Source organism: Tamandua tetradactyla, chromosome 24 (genome assembly GCF_023851605.1).
Source record: "Tamandua tetradactyla isolate mTamTet1 chromosome 24, mTamTet1.pri, whole genome shotgun sequence".
Classification (NCBI taxonomy): domain Eukaryota; kingdom Metazoa; phylum Chordata; class Mammalia; order Pilosa; family Myrmecophagidae; genus Tamandua; species Tamandua tetradactyla.
The window spans coordinates 23,913,667-23,936,894 of NC_135350.1; the positions used below are offsets into that span (position 1 = coordinate 23,913,667).

At 33.7% G+C, this 23,228-nt stretch overlaps 1 non-coding gene across 1 annotated transcript; it reads left to right on the forward strand.

Moving 5' to 3' along the window:
• Nucleotides 1-3,767: 3,767 nt before the first annotated feature.
• On the forward strand, nucleotides 3,768-3,871 carry LOC143668605 (U6 spliceosomal RNA). Its single transcript, XR_013168475.1, has one exon. It is a non-coding gene; the product is annotated as a U6 spliceosomal RNA (small nuclear RNA).
• Nucleotides 3,872-23,228: the final 19,357 nt, after the last annotated feature.

Genomic DNA, 23,228 nt, shown 5'->3' on the forward strand with positions numbered 1-23,228 from the left:
TGAACAATTGGAAAATGTGTCAATGATAGAGATTTAAAATGAGAATCAATTTAGCACTAATTCTAGGAACAATTGTCTTTGCATGGCACAGATTCTATAGAGCTTTAGAAAATTAAATTCAATCACAATATATTACTCATTTTTGCAGGGAAATTATTGACAGAACTATGGGAATGTTGTTGAAATAAAGGCCATTCAATGTAAATACTGTTTATTTGTTGCCAGTTTCTAAGATTTAATAAAGTTATTCTACAGTATGTAAAGCTCAACATCAGCAATGTAAAAATAAGCATACAATATCTGTTACAGATGAATATACAAATATTGTCTCCCAGCAGCTCTGTTCCTAAGAACATATTTTTGTGAATCTCTGCCTAATGAGTATATGTAGACCTATTTAAAAATGATAATTGCCACATTGTTTGTAATAAGGAAAGGCAAAAAACAATCTAAATGCCCAACAAAGATTGAGTTTATAAATACATTAACATTTATTCATACAATAAAATACTGTATACTCTGCTAAAATGAATAAATCAGCATTAAATTTATCAAAGATAAGTCACAAAATGAGATTTATATACAATATTATTACAGTATAATATCAGTAGTTAAAATTTAAAACACACCACACAATATCATATAATATTTTTCAGACATATAAACATAATCATGCAGTAAAGTTGTAAAAACCTGCCTGAGAATGAGCAACAGCCAGATATGTAACAAAGTTTGGAAGGGAAAAGCTGGGGAGAGTAAGTAATTAGAAATTTATTAAAGTAGAGTTGTTTGATTGTCTATGCTAATGGAAGAAGAAATAAATTTATAAGCATTTAAAAATTTTAAATGATAGCATAATTGGAAACAAGGGGTAAGTGAAGTGTGGGTATTGTGTTTTAGTGGATTAACACCTTGTCTATCATAGAATCCAATGTAAAGATAATGTGCAAAACTGATGAAATATTGTGAATTGGGTAACATGACAACATTGCAGTTTCTAAAAAATGTTTCTAGAAATGCTGAATAAAATATTTAAAATATCCAAAATAAATTCAGAAAAGAAGAAAAATTTCCAGGGTACAAAAATGAGAAAGAAACTTAAAAAATGCACAAAGGAGTCCAGTAAAAGGGTCTACTAAGTCTGCCTGAGAGTTGGCCTACAATTTCCATAATCAACGGTTTTGCATTTTAATAAGCATAAAGAAAATAAGTACGTTTTCCTGAGCAGACTAGAATTTGAAACAAAGACCAATTTTAAACTTCCTGTGCTTAAATTGCCACCATAGTAAATGGATCATTTGAAAAAATCTGCTTAACCACAGAAGTAGATAGCACAAATATGTATATTTATCTTAGCCTGAAGTCTTGTTAAAATAATATTTTTCATTTTGGAATATAAGAAAGGCTGTTCCCTCAAAAATGTTGTCAAAATTCACAATGGTGATCTGAAAACTCACAGACAGGAAAATTATATACTTTTTTCTTTTGGGTTTCTTATTCCTTATAATGGCAGGCTAGTTTATACTAATCAATCCTGCTGCTGAAAATACCTAAAAACATTGGGAAAAAAATTTTAACATCAAACATATAAGAAATGAATAAGGAATTATGAAGAGAAGATAACACAGAAAGATAAGTCAACATTGAAGCCATTTTTGCCCTGAGGAAATTAAGCCATCACAATAAAATAAGAATCTTTATTTCAATCACCTCAAGAAGTGAAAAGGAAAGAAATAAATTCTCAGGATCTCAGGGCCACACAAGATGGGGAAACTAATAGGATACTCTCCATAACAAAAGAAAAAAAAAAGGAAAACTAAAGCACACAGCCTCAGGGTGAGAGTGAACTGAAACTGAAGTGAGTGAAGTACTAAAGCTTAGTTTGAGTCCCCTGGGTCAACCAAGGAATTTTAGAACTTGGACTTCATTTTAAAAAGATCATTAACCACAGACAATTGGAAAAAACAATTGCAAATCCCCTCTGGATAAAGTTACTTTTGCTATATGTTTCCCATTGTTCTTAAAAAATATATTTTTGACATATGATTAATACACAGCTAAAGACAATCAGACACAGAGCAAAATTAGACTTTAGTTGAGACACAGCAAAATGAGCAAACAAAAGAAACATATAAGTATATTAGGTATATATGATAAAATGTATATCTACATTTTATCATATCTACATTTTATCATATCAGATATCAGATATCTATATGATCTATTAGATATAGATGATAAAATCACTATGATGATCATGTTAAAAAAACAAAAATCAAAACAAAACAAAACAAAAGAAAAAAAGTTTGACACAGCTTCAGGGAATAGGAAACTATGAAAATTAGCCCAGATGATTTGAAAAATAACCAAAAGAAATTCCAGAAATAAACAAATTATTTATAATAACTTAATTAAAAAAAATTTAATGGATGACTTTACAGCAAGGCAGACACAGTCAAAAAAACTATTAGTGAATTGGAATTCATCTCTGAAGAAACTATTCAGAGTACAGCATGGAGAGATAAAAAGGTGGGAAAGAGAGACAAGATAGTAGGAGACATAGAGGATAGAACTAGAAAGTCCAATAAATACTCAGCCTAAATACTAATTTTACTACTTTTGAAGAGATAAGAGTTTTCCAGAACAGATCAAAAAATACCAATCCTCAAATTCAAGAAGCTGAGCAAATATCAAGGAGAATAAATTAAAATAAATCACATGACATATGATAGTGAAATTTAAAAATAAGAAAAAATTCTATGTCCAAAAGGAAATATTAAAATTAGCTTGAAAAAACCTTAGTTATGTTAAAAAATGACAGAATGACAGCCAAGTACTCCAAAGCAACAATAGAAGACAAAACATGAGAGAAAAATGTCTTCAATTATGATGAGTAAAAAAACACTTCCAACATAGAATTCTATGTAGGGAGAAGTATTCTTGCAGTACAAAAATGAAATAAAAATTATTTTCAAATTAAAAAAAACTATATAATTTATCACTAGCTAACTTTCACTAAAGTAACTTATAAAAGATGCATTTCAGGTCAAAAGAAAGATGATCCAAAATGGAAATTCAGATTTTAAGAACAAAATGAAACAGGATGGTGCAACAGTGGCTAAGTGGCAGAATTTTCACCTGCCGTGCCTGAGACTCAGGTTTAATTCCTGGAGCCTGCCCATGCCAAAAATAAATAAATAAAAAATAAAAACAGTGGACAAAAGGATAAATATGTTGACAGATCCAACTTAACATGATGCAAAATTAATAGTTTCCTGGGGGTTAAAAGAAAATACAAGTGATAAAAAACACTACAAACATATCACTTAAACTGGGAGGGAATGATAAAATTCAAGTGTATTAAGGTCATTTTAGTGTCTAGCAGGAGGATAAAGTACTGGAGAACATTAGACTTTGGTAAATTAGAGGTCTGTGATGGAATTTCCAAGATGACATTAAAAAGAATGCAAACAAGAGGGTATAATTCCAAAATAATAGAATAAATGAATGATTTAAAAATGCATCAGGATAAAGACAAAAGAAGAGAAGAACAAAAAGCATTGAAGAGGTAGGACAAGTAAGTTGCTCAAAATAAGATGATTTCCTTTGTCTTTATATCTCAATAAGTACTTTAAATTTAAATAGTCTAATTCTCCAGGCAAATTAACACATTATCAGATTAAAAACAACTACATTCTGTTCATACAGGATGCAAAAAGACAAACTCTAGATTATGCAGAGATGTAACATATTTAAAAACGTATATCATGCTTGCTTCGGCAGCACATATACTAAAATTGGATTGATCCAGAGATTAGTGTGGCCCCTGTGCAAGAATGACATACAAATTCATGAAGTATTCCATATTTTTTAGAAGTATAGACCAATGGAATTGAATCAAGGGTGCAGAAATAGACCACAAAATTTATGGTCAACTGATTTTTGACTAGGCCCCCAAATCCACTGAATTGGGACAAAACTGTTCTTTTCAATAAACGGGCATGGGAGAACTGAATATCAATTAAAAAAAGAATGAAAAAGGAGTATTAACTTATATCCTATACAAAAATTAACTCAAAGTGGATCAAACACCTAAATATAAGAACTAGCACTATAAAGCTTCTAGAAGAAAATGTTAGGAAACATCTTCAAGACCTAGTAATAGGAGGTAGCTTCCTAAACTTTACACCTAAAGCAATAAAAGAAAAAATAGACAAATGGGAGCTTCCAAAATTCAAATATTTCTGCATCTCAGAAGACTTTGTCAAAAAGGTTAGGAGGCAGCCAACTCAATGGGGAAAATATTTGGAAATTACACTTTGGACAAATATGTAATATCCTGTATACATAAAGAAATCATACAACTCAACAACAAAAGAACAAACAACCCAATTATGAAATGGACTAAAGTTATGACTAGGCATTTTTCTGAAGACAAAGCACAGATGTTTCAAAAGTACATGAAGAGATGCGCATTTTCATTGGCTATAAGGGAAGTGCAGATCAAGACTACATTGAGATACCTCCTCACACCTATAAGAATGGCTGCTATTAAACACACAGGAAACTACAAATGTTGGAGAGGATGTGGAGAAATTGGCACATTTATGCACTACTGGTGGGATTGTATAATGGTACAGCTGCTATGGAAGACAGTTTACGGCTCCTTAGGGAACTAAACATCAAGTTGCTCTATGACTCAGTGACAGCACTACTCAGTATATACCAACAGCTAAAAGCAGTGACACAAACAGGCATTTTCACATGGATGTTCATAGCAGCATTATCCATAATTACCAAAAGATGGAAACAGTTCAACTGCCCGTCAACAGATCAGTGGCTTAACAAAATGTGGTATATACATATAATGAAATATTATCCAGCTGTAAGACGAAATGATATCCTGACGCACATGAGAAGATGGATGAGACTTGAGGACATTATGCTGAGTGAAACATGCCAGACAAAAAGGATAGATACTGTGTGACTCCATTTTTATGACTATGGCAAAGGTAAAATTTTAGGCTTATATACAGCATATAGGGGACTTAGAGATACATAGAAGCTAGAGATGAGTGAACAGTTAGCTAATGAGGTTGAACTCAAATGTAAGGGAGTAGATAGAAGTGAAGGCAGTTCACTAGTGGGTCTCAGTAATATTACCAAATTGAAGGCGAACATAAGTGAAAGGGGTTGTATAGACCTATGAGTCCCACTGACTAACACTACAAATATAAATAAGGTCTTGCATGAACTACTTCAAAGATATGATTCTTGTACAAAGAGTGGTTAAGTTCGGGTATGAGGGAAAACTGCTGTTGCATGCTATGGGCTATGTTTAACAAGAAAACAGCAGTACCACATCAACACACCAGGGGTAAATAATGGGGGGAGGGACAAGAATTAAGGGAAGGTTTAGATTTCCTGTTTGGTAAGGATGTGTTTGTTCTTTATCTTTCTCATGAGAACAATGAAATTATCTAAATTTGACAGTGCTGATGGACCGTGGACTTTGGACATTATACATGATGCTAATGAATGCAAACCAAAATCATTCCAGCCAATCCGAAAGAACACCTAGGGCATTATATAAGATTCTACAAAGGTTCCATGCACTAGGGTAACTTTCCAGAAACCTCCAATCTCCAGATGGGTCCCTGGACCAGATAAGTCCTGAAATCTAGAACATCAGCTAGACCTATCTCCCTATCCCATATTATTGACAGCCCCTTCTAACATGAAAAAGTTAGAAAAGGCATAGCCAAAATACCCTTGAAGAGTGGGAGAAAGATAAAAGATGATGGTGGAGTTATACAGAGAAGGTAGGGTTTAACAAATGAATATGATTGCTGAATCATTGTATTGATATTTCTTTTAATCTCCAGTATCTTAGAGTGGCTAGAAGTAAAAAATTATAATTGTGAAATTGTAACCCATATCAAATTCTGAAATCTGTTCTTCAACTAATTGTTGTGATGTACTTTGAAATTTATTGCTTTCACACAAAAAAGAAAAAAGTTGATTGTGATGATTAAACAATATTTGTTCCTTCTAGTCTCCAATGTTCTGGAGCAGCTAGAAGGAAAAATCTGAGACGATGTTATTGTAGTGCATGAGAAATTTCGGGCTCTATCCTATAACTACTTGTTAAAGAGTGCTTTGAAAACTACTGCTTTTTTCTCTCTTTGCTTTATATATATGTTATATTATACAATAAAAAACGGTTTTAAAAAAGATGTATCAAGTAGAAGGGGAGAAAGAATTCCCTCATAATGATAATTCAATACACTAGCTAAAGCTAATAATTATAAATCCATATTCATCAAATAGTGTGTGCTCAAATTATATAAAAAGAAAAATTAGACTAATTCAAGGAAAAGTTAGCAAATCCAAAATGAATGTAGATGTTTTCAGATACTATTTTCAGTGATTTATAATAGAAGTAGACAATAAATAAATAAATCATAAAATTTGAAGAATGTGATTATCCAGATTGATCAAACATATACATATACAATACTGCATACACTACAAAAACATTTGCTGTTAAACCCATGTGGTATATTTATAAAATTGATCATTTATTTGACATAAAAAAATTCTCAAATAATATCAAAAGACACATAACAGATGGTATGTACCTGATAACACTGTAATTTTAGCTGGAAATTAATAACAAGATAAATACAAAAAATTCATGCTTAAAATCAAGAAATTCAAATAATTAATTCATGGGTTAAAAACCATAAACTTTTAAAATATTTTGAGCTTAATAAAACTGAAAATATTTCTTATAAAAATTTGTAGGAAACAATAAAAGGACTTACATAAAAATGTATCATCTTAAATAAATGAAATACTAATCCATCACAGGAAGTTAGAAATAAGTAATTCCAAAGAAAGATAAGAGATAAATACACAACAAGACGATGAATAAAGGGACAAGTGGTTGAAAAGACTACTGAAGTTAAAACAAGCTGATGAAGAGGGAAAGAGAAAGAGAGAACAGAAATAATCAAATTTTAGTAATGAAAAATCAGGTATCATCACAGATACTGCAGACAAAAGTTTTTAAATTTGAGTTCAATGGATAAATTCATAAAACAACAGAATGGACACAAGAAAAAATGAAATACTTAAATAAGTCTTCTTAATAAATTAATTAAATCATTAGTTTAAAGCTTTTTCTCAAGAAAACTCCAGGTCTAGATTATTTCTAGAGTTCTACCAAATATTCAAAGAGAATAATTCTAAATGAATATAAACTCAGATAATGTAAAAAATGTTTCAATTCTCAACTGATTCAACTGATTTTAGGAAGTGGCCTTGAAAACTGCTAAAAGAAATCACAGAAGGCCTAAATAAATGGGAAAGGGCATACTATGCTCATGGATTGGAAGACTAAATATAGTTAAAGATGTTAGTTCTACTCAAATTAATTTATAGATTCAATGGAGTACCAATCAAAATCTCAACAACTTACTTTGCAGAAGTAGAAAAACCAATAACTAAATTAATTTGGAAGGGAAGGGTGCTTCTAACAGCTAAAAATATCTTGAGAAAATGAAATGAAGTGAGAGGTCTCACAGTACCTGGCTGTAAAGCATCTTTTGAAGTTACAGTGGTCAAAACAGCATGGTACTGACACAAAGATAGATATGCTGACCAATGGAATTGAATAAAATGTTCAGATATAGACACTTTCATATATGGACAGTTTATCTTTGGTAAGGCAGTCAAGCCAACCCACCTGGGACTGAGCAGCCTCTTCAATAAATGGTGCTTAGAAAACTGAATATCCATATGCAAAAGAATGAAAGAGGACCATATCTCACATCTAATATAAAAATTAACTCAAAATAGATCAAAGACCTAATCATTAGAGCTAGGACCATAAAACTTTTAGAAAAAAATGTAGGGAAATATCTTACAAAACATGTAATAGAAGGCAGTTTCCTAGACCTTACATCCAAAGCACAAGTGTTGAAAAAAGAAATAGTTCATTGGGAATTCCTCAAAATTAAACACTTTTGTGCATCAAAAACTTTGTCAAGAAAATAAAAAGGTAGCCTACACAATGGGAGACAAAACTTTGAAACCACATATTAGATAAGGGTTTAGCATCCAGAATATATGAAGAGATTATTCAACTCAACAACAAGAAGAGGAACAACCCAATTGAAAAAATGGGCAAAAGACATGAACAGACACTTCTCAGAAGAGGAATACATTTGGCTTAAATGAATGGCCATTATCAAAAAAACAAACAAACAAACAAACAGAAAATGACAAGTGCTGGAGAGGATGTGGAGAAAGCGGCACATTTATTCATTGTTGGTGTTAATGTAAAATGGTACAACCAATCCTCAGGAAGCTAAGTATAGAATTACCATATGATCCAGCAATCCCATCACTGGTTTTATATTCAGAGGAGCTGAGGGCAAGGACACAAATGGACATCTGCACACCAGTGTTTATAGCAGCATTATTTATGACTTCCAAGAGATGGAAATACTAATGCTTAATGAGAGGGAGGGGTAAGGTGAATGGTATTTATGAGGGTTTTTTTTAAATTTTTATTTCTTTTTTTGGAGTGATGCAAATGTTTTAAAAAATTATCATGGTGATGAATAAACAACTATGTGATGATATTGTGAGCCACTGATTGTACATCATTTATGGAATGCATATGTGTGAATATTTATCAGTAAAAATATTTTAAAAAAAGAAGTAGCCTTGCCAGAAAAGCAAATCTTAGAATAGTAGTAAGAGTAAAGAAAGTTACATGCAAATCTCTTTAATAAACACACATGTAAATATTCTAAACAAAATATTTTCTTCTCAAAAGTATCAAAATATTAAAAGAATATATTATGGCCAAGTTGTGTTCATACATGAATTATAATTTTGGTTCATCATTAGCAAACCAATCAGTGTAAGTTTGTTAAATAGAATAATCAGCATACATAATTTATAACTTCTAAACTAGTAGAAGCTAATAAGAAAATGTTAAAAGGCTTGGTAAACCCAAAAGATAATAGCAAAGGAGGGAGATATTAAATAAAGGAAAAGAAATCACAAAATAAGATTGTAGAAATAATTTCAAATATACCAATAATAATTTCACCTATAAATGCACCAACTTGGCTGGCAAAACAGTGATTTTTGTCATATTGGAAAAAAGCTAATAAGTGAAGAACTATTAGGAAAAGTATATTGTTTATAGATATGGAAGTAAACTTTAAGAACTAAAAACTAAAGCAATTAAAGTATGTTGCCTCTGAGTTGCTTACTGGGAGCAAGAAGCAATTGGGACCAGGAATTTCCTTACAATTCTCTTTCCAGTTTAAGCATTTTAATTAAATGTTTAGAAATAACTACATATCACTACCAATGTTTATCAACATCTAGTTCTCATTCATTTTCAAATTTTCCAACTATTGACTCATTTAGAATGTCTCCTTAAAAGTCCTTGTTTATTTGTTTTCCAATGTTTTTGAGTTTTTGTTCTTTCCTATTGCCTCATAACAATGAAAATAAACTCCATGCCAAAGAGTTTTAGAAGTAACATTAAATTCTGGCTTGCAACATTTTTGGAAATTGCCTATAATGGACTTGTTGCTTAAAAAGTAAGTTTTCCTTATTTGTTCAACAGAAATCACAGTATCCCAAAGACACCCAGATAATTCTTTGGTGACCTCAGAGACTCCTTTTAAGTGACCCTAATGATACTCATTCAAGCCTATCTTTAAGAGAGTAGATGAAAATCAATTAACTGCATCTAAGTGAACTGTAAGAAACTTTCCAAGAAGTAGGATATAAAAAGAAGATTGTGAGCAGAGCAGGAATCATTTATTTACAAATAGATATGTAAGCTTTACTTGGTACAGAGTTTCTGTTTTGGTGAAGGAAAAGTTTTGGTAATGGATGTGATGATGGTAGTACAACATTGTAAATGTAATTAACTCTACCAAATTATGTATTAAAATGTGGTTAGAAGGGGAAATTTTAAGTTGTTTATATATGACTAGAATAAAAATTTCTAAAAAACCATAGGACTGTACACACAAATGATGAACTCTATTGTAAACTATGGACTATAGTTAATAGTATAATTATAATATTGTTTTATCAATTGTAATAAAGATACCACACTAATGCAAAGTGTTAATCACAGAGAAAACTGTGTGTGAAGGGGAATATTAGGGAACTCTGTATTTTCTGCAGGATTTTTCTGTAAGCTTACAACTTTTCTAGTAATTTTTATAAAAAACATGTAAGCATCCAGGCTTTTCCTGGATTAAGTGGGATTATTATATGTGTGTCAAAGGTACCAGGTATGTACACAAAGAAACTTTTATATTATTGTTTATGTTTTTTTTAAAATTGCAATGCTTCTATCAATAGAAAAGGCAATATGGATACAAGATGTTTTTAAAAAATAATCAGTAGCACACACTTATCTAATGATTGACATAAGCCATATGTGCTGATCGAAGTGCTTTTCACACGTTAATTTATTTAATTTTCACAACCAATGAGGTAGTTAATAAAATTGCTCCTATTTAATAAAAGTAAACTGAGGCACAGAAGAAGTTGATAACTGTGATGGTTTGAAACTGAATTAACCCCAGAAAAGATCATGGTCCTAAAGCTAACCCATTCCTGTGGGTGTGGCCTCATTAAAAGTAGGATCTTTCGGTGAGTAGGATCTTAAATTAAGATGCGGGGTGTGTCTTAATTTCTTACTGGAGTTCTTTATAAGAGGATAAAAGACTGAAAGAATACACAGAGAAAAGTCCAAGAGAAGGTGAGAAAGAAAAATCAGAGGATCTGAAAGAGAATCAGTCAGAAGCTGAAAGCAACAAAACCCAGGAGAGAAGGATTGCATGCTAACGATATGAATTGCCATGTGACAGAGGAATACTAGATTGCCAGAACCAGGAGAAAACATCACCTATTGATGCCTTGATCTGGACATTTTCACAGCCTGAAGCTGTAAACTTGTAAGTTAATAAATCCCCATTGTAAAAGCCAATCCATTTGTGGTATATTGCATTTTGTCAGCTTTAGCAAACTAAAACAATAACTTACCCAAGTTCACCCTGATGGTGAGAGATGGAGCCAGGTTTGAACACATGCAGTATAGCTCTTAACCATTACAATATAGATGTAACATATAAACATTATGGAAAGTTAAGAAAATAAAGAAAAAAGCCTCCCATAATCCCTACTTTATAAAAGATAACGTTTTGTAAAGTCTCTTCCCATCTTTTCCACATTCATGATTTTGTGCTGTGATTGCTGTAGTACATTAATTGAAACAGATTTTATCAGTTAGCATATTATAACTATCTTTCCCTGTTGCTGAAAAATCATTATAATTTGGTTTATGGAATAATTTACTTAATTGCTTTATTGTTATATGTAGGCTGCCTCAAATATTTTATATTATACATACACATAAACCCACTCCCAGAATCTTCATGAACATAACTTTAACAGTATTTCTTATTTTCTTAGATAAGGTATTTAGAAGTAGAAGCAGAATTAAAAGTGACTTTTAAAACCCTCTCTTTTCCTTTCAAACACATAAATTATTTATGTTTTCTAAGCATTTTGCGTTAAGCCATTAGTCTTTAAACTCAGCAATAAACTAAATCCCACCCCTTAATCCTCCCTCTTAATAAATCAGTGTCCATTACTGAATGGCTCTACATGGGGGTGACAGATTAGAAGCCCCAATTTGTAACGTCCTTAAAAATCACCAATCTTCCTTTTTTAAAGCTGACAACCATGTTCTCAAGTTTCTTTCTTGGACCCATGGGTTTTTTATACAGAAGCATTTGATTTCTGCCAGCATAAAAGAGGCCCTTTGTTTTGCCAAAGGAAGATTGAAACTGATTATTTTAATTGTTTGAAGTACATTCTACCAAGAAGTTTCCTAGCCACAGCTGGAAGAAGCAAAGCCATAGTGGCACTATACTCATTTTAATTGTTTACTCTGCCCTCAAAGCTAAAAAGCTGAAGCTCCAGGCATTCAAACTTTTTTTTTCCCAATGTGCTGAATTACTGAACCAACATAAGCTCTCATACAATATAAACAATTTGTTTGCTCTGGGTCTGGTATTTTGTGAAAGGCCAGAGAAGACAATTTTAGAATTCGAAAGACACTTTAAAATATTTGTCTCATCCATCTTCTTATTTTACAAATGAGGAAAGTGAGGCCCAGAAAGTTCCCTAGAATTACACAAAGAATTAATGGCAAAGTAAGGCCAGAACTGAATCTTCTCTGCTTCCTCTGTGTCTCAGGAGGTTTGAAAACTGGTACCAAGGAAGTTCAGAAAGACCTAAAACTGAAAGGTATCATAAGAATTAGGCTCCATCAAGAATATATACTATTGAATTAAAAGTTCAGGAAAGGAGAGAAAAACACATTCTTAAACTTAATCCACGATTATGGGTGTGAGCACACTTGAAAAGCAGGACATTTTGATGAGGCTATTTCTGTTAAGGTGTGGCCCACCTCAATTAGGATGGATTCTAATTCTATTACCTAGAAGAGAAGGGAGAGGCCAGAAGAGCTGCCATGTGCACAGTTATGTGACAGATAAGCTCAGGACCAAGGGTCACCAGCAGCCAGCCCCATAACACCAGATTTCAGGAAGAATAATGCCTTAATGATGCTTTGATTTGAAAGTTTTCCTAGCCTCAAAACTGAGCTAATAAATGCCTTTGTTTAAGCCAATCCACTGTATGGTATTTGCTTGAGCAGCCAAGGAAACTAAAACAATCAGTTAATAAACTAGTGATGTGTCTTGGTCATCATATGGCCAAGATCATAGGGACATGATAATAATTTAGGTCATAGGAACTATTGTTAGGTTGACCCATTGTACTATATGTGGTAATTGAGCTTTCTTGAAAGTTTAAGATAGCGCCTATGATTAAACTGATTTAATTTTATTCTTGAAGGAATATTTTTTAACACAGGTAGAGTTTATGAGTTTAAGTTTTTAATCCCTAAAAGCTGGAAGATATTACCAGAGATAAAGACATGCCTTTGAAACCTTAAAAAGGTATGCCATCATTAAAATACAGTGCTACTGAGTATAATGCATGGAGAAATTATGTCAGCTTGATAAAAATACAAAATCTCAGCCAGAACTAGATCTGTCTGCCAGTTGAGCCAAGAATCCCTGTTTTAACAAGTTCTTCTGGTGATTTCCATGCATGCTAAAATTTAGGAATTATCATTCTATTAGAAAAGTTTACAACCTTTGTTGTACCTTGGGATCACCTGAGGAAATTTTAACAATACAGATGCCTGCATTCCATTCCCTGATTCACATTTAATTACTCTGGGGTATGGCTTGAGCATTATCATAGCTGAGAATCACAATTCTAACAATTCATTTGGAACATTTGTGCTGGTTCTTTTTTTGTGAATTTATTGAAACTATGACTTGGCCTACTCAGCACCTCCAAGGTTTAGAACAGGAGGCTATAAAATGGGGGAGACACTGGGGTATAGGCATAAAATATTAGAACTTCCATTTTTATTTATTTAAATTCCATCCTTTAAAAATGTACTTGCCTATGCTTATGAGATGTATAACTAAGCAGAGTAATACACGTATATAATTTATGAATATCATTAAATATATATTGGACACATACTCATTTTTTTTAATGACCAGAGTTCATGACTAGTATAATGGTCTTCAAAACTAAAAGTTGCATGAGAATTATCTGGAAAGCTTGTTCAAAATTCAGGTTCCTAGAACTATTCCCCTGCTGGAGGTAAATTCAGTAAGCTGAGTTGGGGCTCCAGAATCTGCATTCATGGCATACCGAAATGAATACACGTAAATGCTCCATAAACCACTTGTGCTAGTTTTCCAGACTGCTATGAACAGCGTCACACAGTGGGCTGGTTTGAACAACAAACATTTATTAGCTTGTGGTTTCAGGGACTAGAAGTCGAAAATGAAGGCATTGGCAAGGTAACTTTCGCCCCAGAGTCTGCAGTGCTCTGGCTTTCTGCAATACTTAGGGCTCCTTGGTTTGCATCTCTGCTTCCTATCACATAGAGATCTCTCACTCTCCTTGTGTCTGCTCCTCCAGTTTCTGCTGACTTCTGGCTTCTTCCTATGTGGACTTTTCTGAATTCTGGCTTCTAATTTCTTCTAAGGTTTCCAGTATCGTGGATTAAGACCCAGCCTGAGTCAATTGTCCACACCTTAACTAAAAATAACAACTTCAGAAGGTCTGTTTTACAAGTGGTTTCACACCCACAGGAATGTTGATTAAGATTAAGAATGTATCTTTTGTAGGGGTACAAATACAATCTGCCACACCACTCTTTAAGAAACACTGGTTTAAAAAACAGGACCTATTGTTGTTATAGCAAAAATACATAAATCTATCTGGAAAAACAGAATGCCCACTCCAGGCCTCAAAAGTGGTAGTACCTCAATGGGATAATCATGTTCAACGTCACTAACCTTAGCTCTGAAGGATAACAGCACACTCAGAAGGGTTTAGTTTCCCAGGGCAAACTCTGGTTATGGAGACAGCTGTGTAACCAAGAATATTAATGGATCGTAGCTTTACAATGAGAAGTATAGCTTTTAGCAGACTACAGTGTCTTTATTGGTTGTCAATACAGTATTGCCCTGCAGAAAACCATGTTTGGTATGCCAAATTATTATTATAAGTTTTGCATCTTTAACCTCGATGAACAGGTGGAGCACAGGGGATTTTTAGGGCAATGTAACTATTCCGTATGATACTGTAATGGTGGATACATGACATAACACATTTGTCAAAATCCACACAGCCATATAACACAAAGAATGAAACTTAATGTAACTATGAACTTTAGTTATTAATAATGTATCAATATGGGTTCATCAATTGTAACATATGTAACACACTAATAAAAGATGCTAATAATAAGAGGGAAACTGCTTATAGAAGATGAGGGGAAATTTGAGTACTCTATACTTTCTGCTAAAATTTTCCCTCAACCTAAAACTTCTCTAAAAATAAAGTCTACTAAAAATCCATCAATATGAATCTCCATATGAACAAACTGAAGAGGAAAATTCATATGATTATCTCAATACATGCAGAAAAAGCATGTAATAGATTTTGGTAAAATCTATGATCCATTTCTAACTTTAAAAAAATCTCTCAGAAAAAAACAGAAATAGAGAAGAACTTCCTCAATCTGATTAAACACATCTATATAAAACTTAAAAGTAATACCATACTTAATGGTGAAAGACTGAATGCCTTTCCCCTGGGATCAGGAATCAGGCAAGGTTGTTTTCTTTCACTATGTATGTTTAAAATGTACTGGAGGTATGATGTTCGTGAAAATGTAAAATGGTACAACCACTTTGGAATACTGTTTGGCAGCTTCTTAAAAGTTAAATTTATACTTAAAATATGACCCAACTGTTGCACTCAGAAATATTTACTCAAGAGAAATGAAAGCATAAGTCCATACAAAAATTTGTACACAAATGTTCCTAGGAGCTTTATTTGCAGTAACCAAAAATATCAGATAACCCAAAGGTACATCAAAGGGTGAAAGGAGAAACATACTGCAGAAAATGTATGCAGTGGAATACCACTTGGCAATAAAAGGGAATAGACCATTCATACACTCAACAACGTGGATGATGCTTAAAGGCAATATGCTGAGTGAAAAATTTCAGACCAAAAGAAAAATGCTGATGACATTATTTCATTTATACAACATTTTAGAAAATGAAAACTTATCTGTAGTGACAGAAAGACCTAAGACCCAGGCCTTACCATTCCATGAGTTTTTTTTCCTCTTGCCATAGAACCAGTTTTGTGGAGCCGATGTTCCTTCTAAGATAGTCAAATGAATATCATAGTTCTCTTTCAGAAAGTTATTTAACCAGTAGGATGTAAATCTGGAGCTGCTTCCAACCATCTTACCACCATGAGTGGGAGTCAGTCTGAGAAGGAAGCCATGTTCTGCATTTTCACATTAAAACCTTGCAACCACTCCATGAGATAGATATTATTCCATTTTTCAGATAAAATAAGAAAACTGAGAGATTAAAGAGTTACACAACTAGCAAATGGCAAACGAGGGACCTGAGCCTACATGCCAAATTTCATGCCCATTAATTGTTATTTGAGGTAAAAAGGAAACACAGTAAAGACCCATAATTTTAGATTTTTCCATCTTCCAATGAAAACTCGACATTGGGTGAATCAGGATAATTCCTATATTTTCAATATATCTAATCAAGAAAAAAAATTGAAGTTAACGGTTTTTATTTTCAAACTATAGTATACATTATACAAATTGCTGTTGGTTACTGTTCATACATGGATATTTATAAGGATATAAAAAATAGTCAATTAAAATACAGATTGAGAAAATAACTGCTATTAAGAATAAAAAAACAAAGCAGGAAAATATAATCTTTTAAGCAAGAATTACACATACACAAAATCTTACACATGCAGAATCATTTGAGATGCTCTGTATGCATTATAACATGAAAATCTGAATAAACAGAGCCTCATTAGGCGTATGCAGGGAAAAAGACCACAGAATGTTATATTAACCTAGGAGACCTGACTAGGTTAGTTTTCTCCTTAATACTGAGCAGCATAATTTGAATGTCAGTGTATTGCAAAAGAAATGCTTTAAGTTCTGCTGTATAGTGGCCATTATGCAAAAATGATCCTTCTTCGTCTAGCCTAGTTTGGTTTGCAAAATTAGATATGCTCAAGCATGTTGTAGAAATTCCCTAAAATCATTCTATAATGAATACAAACTTAGTACAACTGACAGGGGGAAGTTAGCAAAAAAATTAGTGATTGGTGCAGAGAAACCGAAATATCCAAATATAGAAATACGTTTTCTTCAAATGAAAGTAGAAATTGAAAATAATTACAAACGAAAGATATTGCTAGCTTATAAGAATACAAAACACGTGGATTTATATGTGGATGTCTCTGATCTAAAGAAATCATCCATTATGTTCCAAAAGCAAAGGGCTTTTCCTCTTTCACATTTAGAATATTAAGATGATCTATTAGGAATTCCTTTTTCCATATTCTAAAAGAAGATGCACTTGCCAAAGTCACTAGATCTTTGATGTATTCAATTCATTAAGTATAAATTATTGCACTTTATACCTACTCAAAGTAAGAAAATCTCCATTTCTTGAACAATTATTAAATTCTAGGTATTGTTCTAAGGGCTATATTAACTTACTTACCAATCCTCACAACAACTCTATGTGGTAAATAGTAGCAGGATCCTCATTTACAAATAAGAAACTGAGGCCCAGAGAAGTTAAGTAAGTTGTCTGAGGTCACAGAGCTGACAAATGCTAAACATATTACCACTATGCTAACTCTATAGATGATTGTATGTGTGTGTGTGTTTGTATGTTTTGTGTGTATGTTTTTAAGTTTCTAGATTCTGTATTCTGAGAAATGATGCATACAGTAGAAGAATTATCTTTATTTTAATGCTTCCCATGACCACATCACCCACTAAGAAACAAAAAGTTAAAGGCAAGAGATAATATAATTCGAATTGGATGTTCAACAAGAGCATCTAACCAAATTTTTTCTCTTGGTTTCTATCCCACAGTCTGTCTCTATGTTTGTTTCTCTCTGCCTCTTTCTTTACACTCCTCTCTCTGGAAGTTTAAATTCACAAAAAAGTTTGATTCTCACAGAGTTAATGAATCCTTAATACCAAGAAAAGTACAGCAATAGAAATGGATATGGAGTATCTGAGACCCCATAATGTAAAGTTTGCCCAGGCACCAGCTTTTGAAAGTTTGACAACCAAGCCATCAGTGTTACTCTGCTTTCCTCAAAGTCCTCTAAGTGTCGAAGAGACCTGATTTTCCAGACTTTCCAACATCTTCTCATAATAAGCACCTATGACCTTTGGTACCCTAAGGCAATTGGAAATTATCTGTCCTGGAGATTATAAACAAATAAATATACTTACTAATTAAGATCTTTTAAAAATTGAGCTTTACAAAACCATTCTTAATTTTTTTTTCAAGTAACTTTAGTAAATTACTTTGCACAGCTATGTTCTTTCTTTTGTTTTGATGCACATTTCAAGATTCCTCTTTTACTTAACCATGAAGATCAGAAAGGAGTAGCTATCACTGCAAGGGAACTGAGAAGAAAATGAAAAAAGGACACAGTTCTGAATCGGAATTATCAAAAAGCAACCCCAAAATTTCCAAAATGAATGTATCCCCAACCACTAGCCACCATATAATTTCCATGGGTAAAAAATAATCAAGACAAGCATTAATAACTTTCAAAATATTTCAGTAAGGCAAATATCAAGTGGAGGAACAATCGGAGGCACCCAACAAGAAAGGGCAAAACATAATTTGCTGCAACCGTTATTTTTGTTTGTTTGTGTGTGTGTGTGTTTTTTTAAGAAAAATCAGGAATCTTATTTTCAACAGAAGATGTGGTTCTGTAGACTACAAAGGGAGTGATGACTAAACACCTAATATTGTCTGCAGTGCTTTCCTGAAGTTGTTGAAGAAGCTGTTTTCTCATTCTTGTGGATATAGTGAGAAATAAACCATGTACAATTTGCTGACGAGGTCAGCCCTCAAATGATCTGGAGTGACTATAGTTGTGTTTTTTCCCCTAGTTTTAATTTTGAAATATTTTCAAATTTATAGAAAATTTGCAAGAATAGTACAGACCTTCCATATATACTTCATCCAAATCTACCAAGGATTAATATTTGTCACATTTGCTATATTTCCTCTCTTCTACATATATTATCACTGGTTTTCAACCATTAATTAGCAAGTTGCAGATTCCTAAATATTTCAGTGTATATTTCTTGAGAACAAGGACATTCAATAACAAGTATTTGTGGGTGTTTTTAGTTTTTGTTTTTCTGCCCTAAATCTAAAGCTGTTACAAATTAGACACTGAGCTCAAGATAAATATTGTAATTTTTTAGCATAACAGTAATTTATGTTTATCTTTTTAAACTTTTTATTGTATAGTATACCATATATACAAAACAAAGAAATAAAAAAGCAATAGTTTTAAAGCACTTTTCAACAAGTAGTTACAGGACAGTCATGGGCTACCATATGATCCTTCATATTTTTCCTTCTAGCTGCTCCAGAATATAGGAGGTGCAACTGTTTTTTAATTATCATGGAGAAGAGGTGTTTTTTTTTTTAAAAATTGTGTTCCTCTCATCTGATAATGAAAAAAACAAAAACAAAACTACTTCTTCATGAGCAGCTTTAGCTACTGGTGAAATGCGGGGAGGTCAAAAGCTCAAGCTACAATGACATCTAAATATACAATAAAAATACTGAGCTACTGAAACGCATATGTGATCCCACAGTAAAGACTGGAGCTGCAACTAAATTTCCAAATCTCAGTAGATTGTCCGCCCCCTCTGGTATAGCCTGGCAATATTTACCAGAAACTACATTCTTTTGGTTGCAAATACGGGGAATAAGGTCAGACCATGGAAAAGCCACAACCCCCCTCCTCAACTAGGCTAAAAAGTAGCATGCTCAGTTTATTTAAACAAGATAAAGTGAGGTGGGAAGAGGTGGGAGTAATTTGAAATGTAAATGTCAACTAACTATAAGTATGTTATCACACTGATTTTAACAGATCCTTTTCAATTAAGAAACAAGTAATAATATCAGTGACCAAACTGCCTGCTACTTTATATACATTAGCTAATTTAATTTCTACAATAACCCCATGAGCAGATATTGCTTTCTACATTTTACACATGAAGCTCAGTTTTTTGACCAGAAACACAAAGCTAGTAAGTGACAAATTCTAACACCAAAACCCATGGGTTTTTCTATTATATTACACTACCTCTCACAGTAGGTGCTAAATAAACAGTAATAAATAAAGAAGTTAACAAACATCTGCTGAGTAAAACATGCCAAAAGCTTCAGTCACAAAATGTTATATGCTCTGTGGAAGGTGCGATGTGTTTTCCTATAGGACTTTTATGTCTGCAAACAAGAATTTAAGAGGCAGATGAAGTCTATCTACTATTTCTTAGCACAGATTATTCTGTCTTCAATAAAAATCAATTGCTTAACCCCTTTGTCTTACTTTCTTAACAGGAAACTGTTAATTCCCTTCTCTAGACCCTGCCCACCCCTTTCCTAGACAGCTATAACCTCCTTCCCGCCAGTCTCCTAACATTATGGCCAAAGTTCTTTTCCATGCCTGCCAATTTCATGTTCTACTTTAATATAAAATCACCAAGGTTTCCCGTGGCTCTACTAATTACAGAAATGTGCGTTGTTCCCTTCAGGAGCTCACTTCGCCCTACCTGCCTGTTCCTTCCATGGCTATAATCCAGCTATATTACATATTATGGAGGGTCCTAGACAAGCTGGCTCCTTTACATCCCTCTTTGCCCCAAAGATTCATGCAAACTACTCCAAGTCGTATTTGCAGGGTGAGTTGTCAAAAAAGAAATGCCAGGTTGGCAAAGTGCTTTCTTGCTTTTTATGAAGTCCTTAGAATAGATCTCCTTCAAGGTGAGGCCATATCATTGAATTTGGCAATCAGTTTGTGGCTGAGGGGCCATTCCAGATGGTTTGCTAAACTGGATTTTAGTCCAAAACTGACATGTGACACTGCATTCTAGCAAAAGGAGCATTCCCGTTAAAAAAGAAGTCGGCCTTTGGTTTGTCACCTTCCCTCCATTATCAGCATCCTTACTTGTTTTCAAACCTATACTTCAAAGAGAAACAGCTCCAATTGCAGATTGGGAGATGGTAGTCTTCTGTGCCAGGAAATGTTCTTTTCTATTCACAGTCACCCTCAGCCAACCTGCCATGAGTTTGTTAATTTATTTTGTATGGCTGCCACTGTGACAGCCAAGGAGCCAGCCAAATTACTCAAAAGTTCACCTTTGGTATCACATCACAATGTGTGCAAGGACACTTGCGGTGTCTCTTATGTTCTTTGTGTATGGTTGGCGGGGGCTGGGGGCTGATGACAAGCTGTAAAGACACAGAAGTGCCAGTGTCCATATTTGTTGCTTTCTTGTAGGAACTTGCTTAAAAAGGAAAACACAAAACGGAGCCAAGAGAAAGACTCTGCCAACGTCATGTGAGCTCTTGGATTCAACCGTGCCTGAAGACAGACCCGTCGCTGGACTTTCTAGTGAAGCAAGCCAAAAAATTCCTATGTGCTTTTTTAGCTTAAGCAAGGTCAGTTGGAATATTTTTGTCCCTTGCAATTGAAGGAGCTTTAAATAATAAACAGTGCAGTTGACAGGAAAGATGACTGTGTGAGGTGTATTTCTCAATAGGAAACAGATGGCACTCTCAAATTGGATAATTTTAGGAGGTTTTTTTTTTATGAAAGTTCTATTTACAAAGATGTAGGTAGTGTGTATAGGAACCCCAGAGGATGATGCACTAACTCAGAATAGATAACAATAGCGCTATGAACACCCTTAGGTATGAAAGGACAAGGGGAAGCAGTTACCAGAGCACAAAAGAGAGATGCATGTAGAAAAGTGACCTTGAAAGAAGCGGTGAGGTTGAGTCAAGGGATATAGCAGGCTTAAAATGAACTCAGAGGAAAAGAGCCAGGGGAAGAAACACACTGATCTCATTCTCCTTCCCAGTTCTGATCTCCTGCTTGGGCTCCCTACTGGTCACACTCAGCTGAAAGTCAGAGACCAAAGACACCTGTGATGTAATCCATATGAATCAGTCTCCCCCAGCAAGAACAAGATTCAGAAGAATGAACGTTGTTCTGTAGGTTCACATGGAGGATATTCAGCACAATCCACATGCTTTGTCTCTCACTCTCCACTCTTGTCCTTTATCCAGTTAAAAAATACATATTCTCATCACAGTAGACTTATGAAATGCCATCAACTCTCATGTCATCGTGGAGTGATGTCAATTTCATCACACCATCACCAGTTTTTCAAGGTCACTACTGAGTGTAATTGTTGTGCGGAGTCTGTCTTCCTTCTGGTGCCAAGGAAACATGGAGGTCTATCCATAAATCAGCCCATGTTGTTTCCTCTACAATTCACTAGCTGTTGTTTACTTCCCATGAAGTCAAGTGAGAGGGTGAGGAAGAGATGGCAAAGAAGTAGAAACAGGTTCTGTAGAATTCTGAGTCATCTGCTCTTGTAGTTTATGAATATGTTTGGGACTGAACTTCCATATACTATTTCAATTTAGTTTTGTTAGTTTTATAGTTGTGTATGTCTAAATCATTAAATTCTAAATTCTGTGGATCAGGTAATGCCTTGTATATGATGGACAGTTCCAATTGTGTAGTTTTTTACATCTCCTGATCAAGTATCCACTGTCCACCAAGGCCCAACAGCCAATGAGGAGCTGTTTTCATAGGTAAAATAGTTGTCAGTAAAGTGTGGCTTTATTCCATACCCTGTCAATCTTTGCTATTGATTTTCCTGTTGAATTTGCCAGAGGCTCAAAGAGCATCTCTGTCAGCTATTTATTACTTTATTAAATACACTGAGTTATGAAGTCAAGATAACAAAATAATCTGTACTGCAATATGGACCTGTTGCTGAGTCCATTTGTCTCACAAGTCCCACTTAAAACCTATAGATTACAAATAAATGTGTGGGTAGGCCATACCCAAATTATATACATTACCTACAAAATCCTAACCGATCCTTCAAGTGCACCTTTTACCAAAGGGCAGGTGGTACAAGTGTAGTGACTTATTTGTTCTCTTCAGAAAGAGCACCACATTATGCTTACTGGGCCCTTGTAGATAATGATATTTCAGATCCTGAAATTTCATTTTTCCCTACCCGTAGAATAAATTATTCATCTGGAGTGCTTGCTATTTCCTTCTTATCAGATCCAGTTAACATAGTTTCCTCATTATGTAATAGATGAGAAAGATGTTCTGTGAAATAACAAGATCAAGCGCCATACAGATTATGCTATAGCATAGAGTAGGAGAATCGGCATAGCCTAGGGGCAAGAATGGTATATATAATAACGGCATTCTGCAGTCCTGGCCATGAAAATACAAATTGCTTCTGATTTTTCTTACTGATTGAAATAAAATGGAACCACAGCTGCACATGTAGTCACCATATGACTGAGTTTACTATAATCTACTGTTTTTCTCCTATGATATATTTGCACCAATAAAACAGGTAT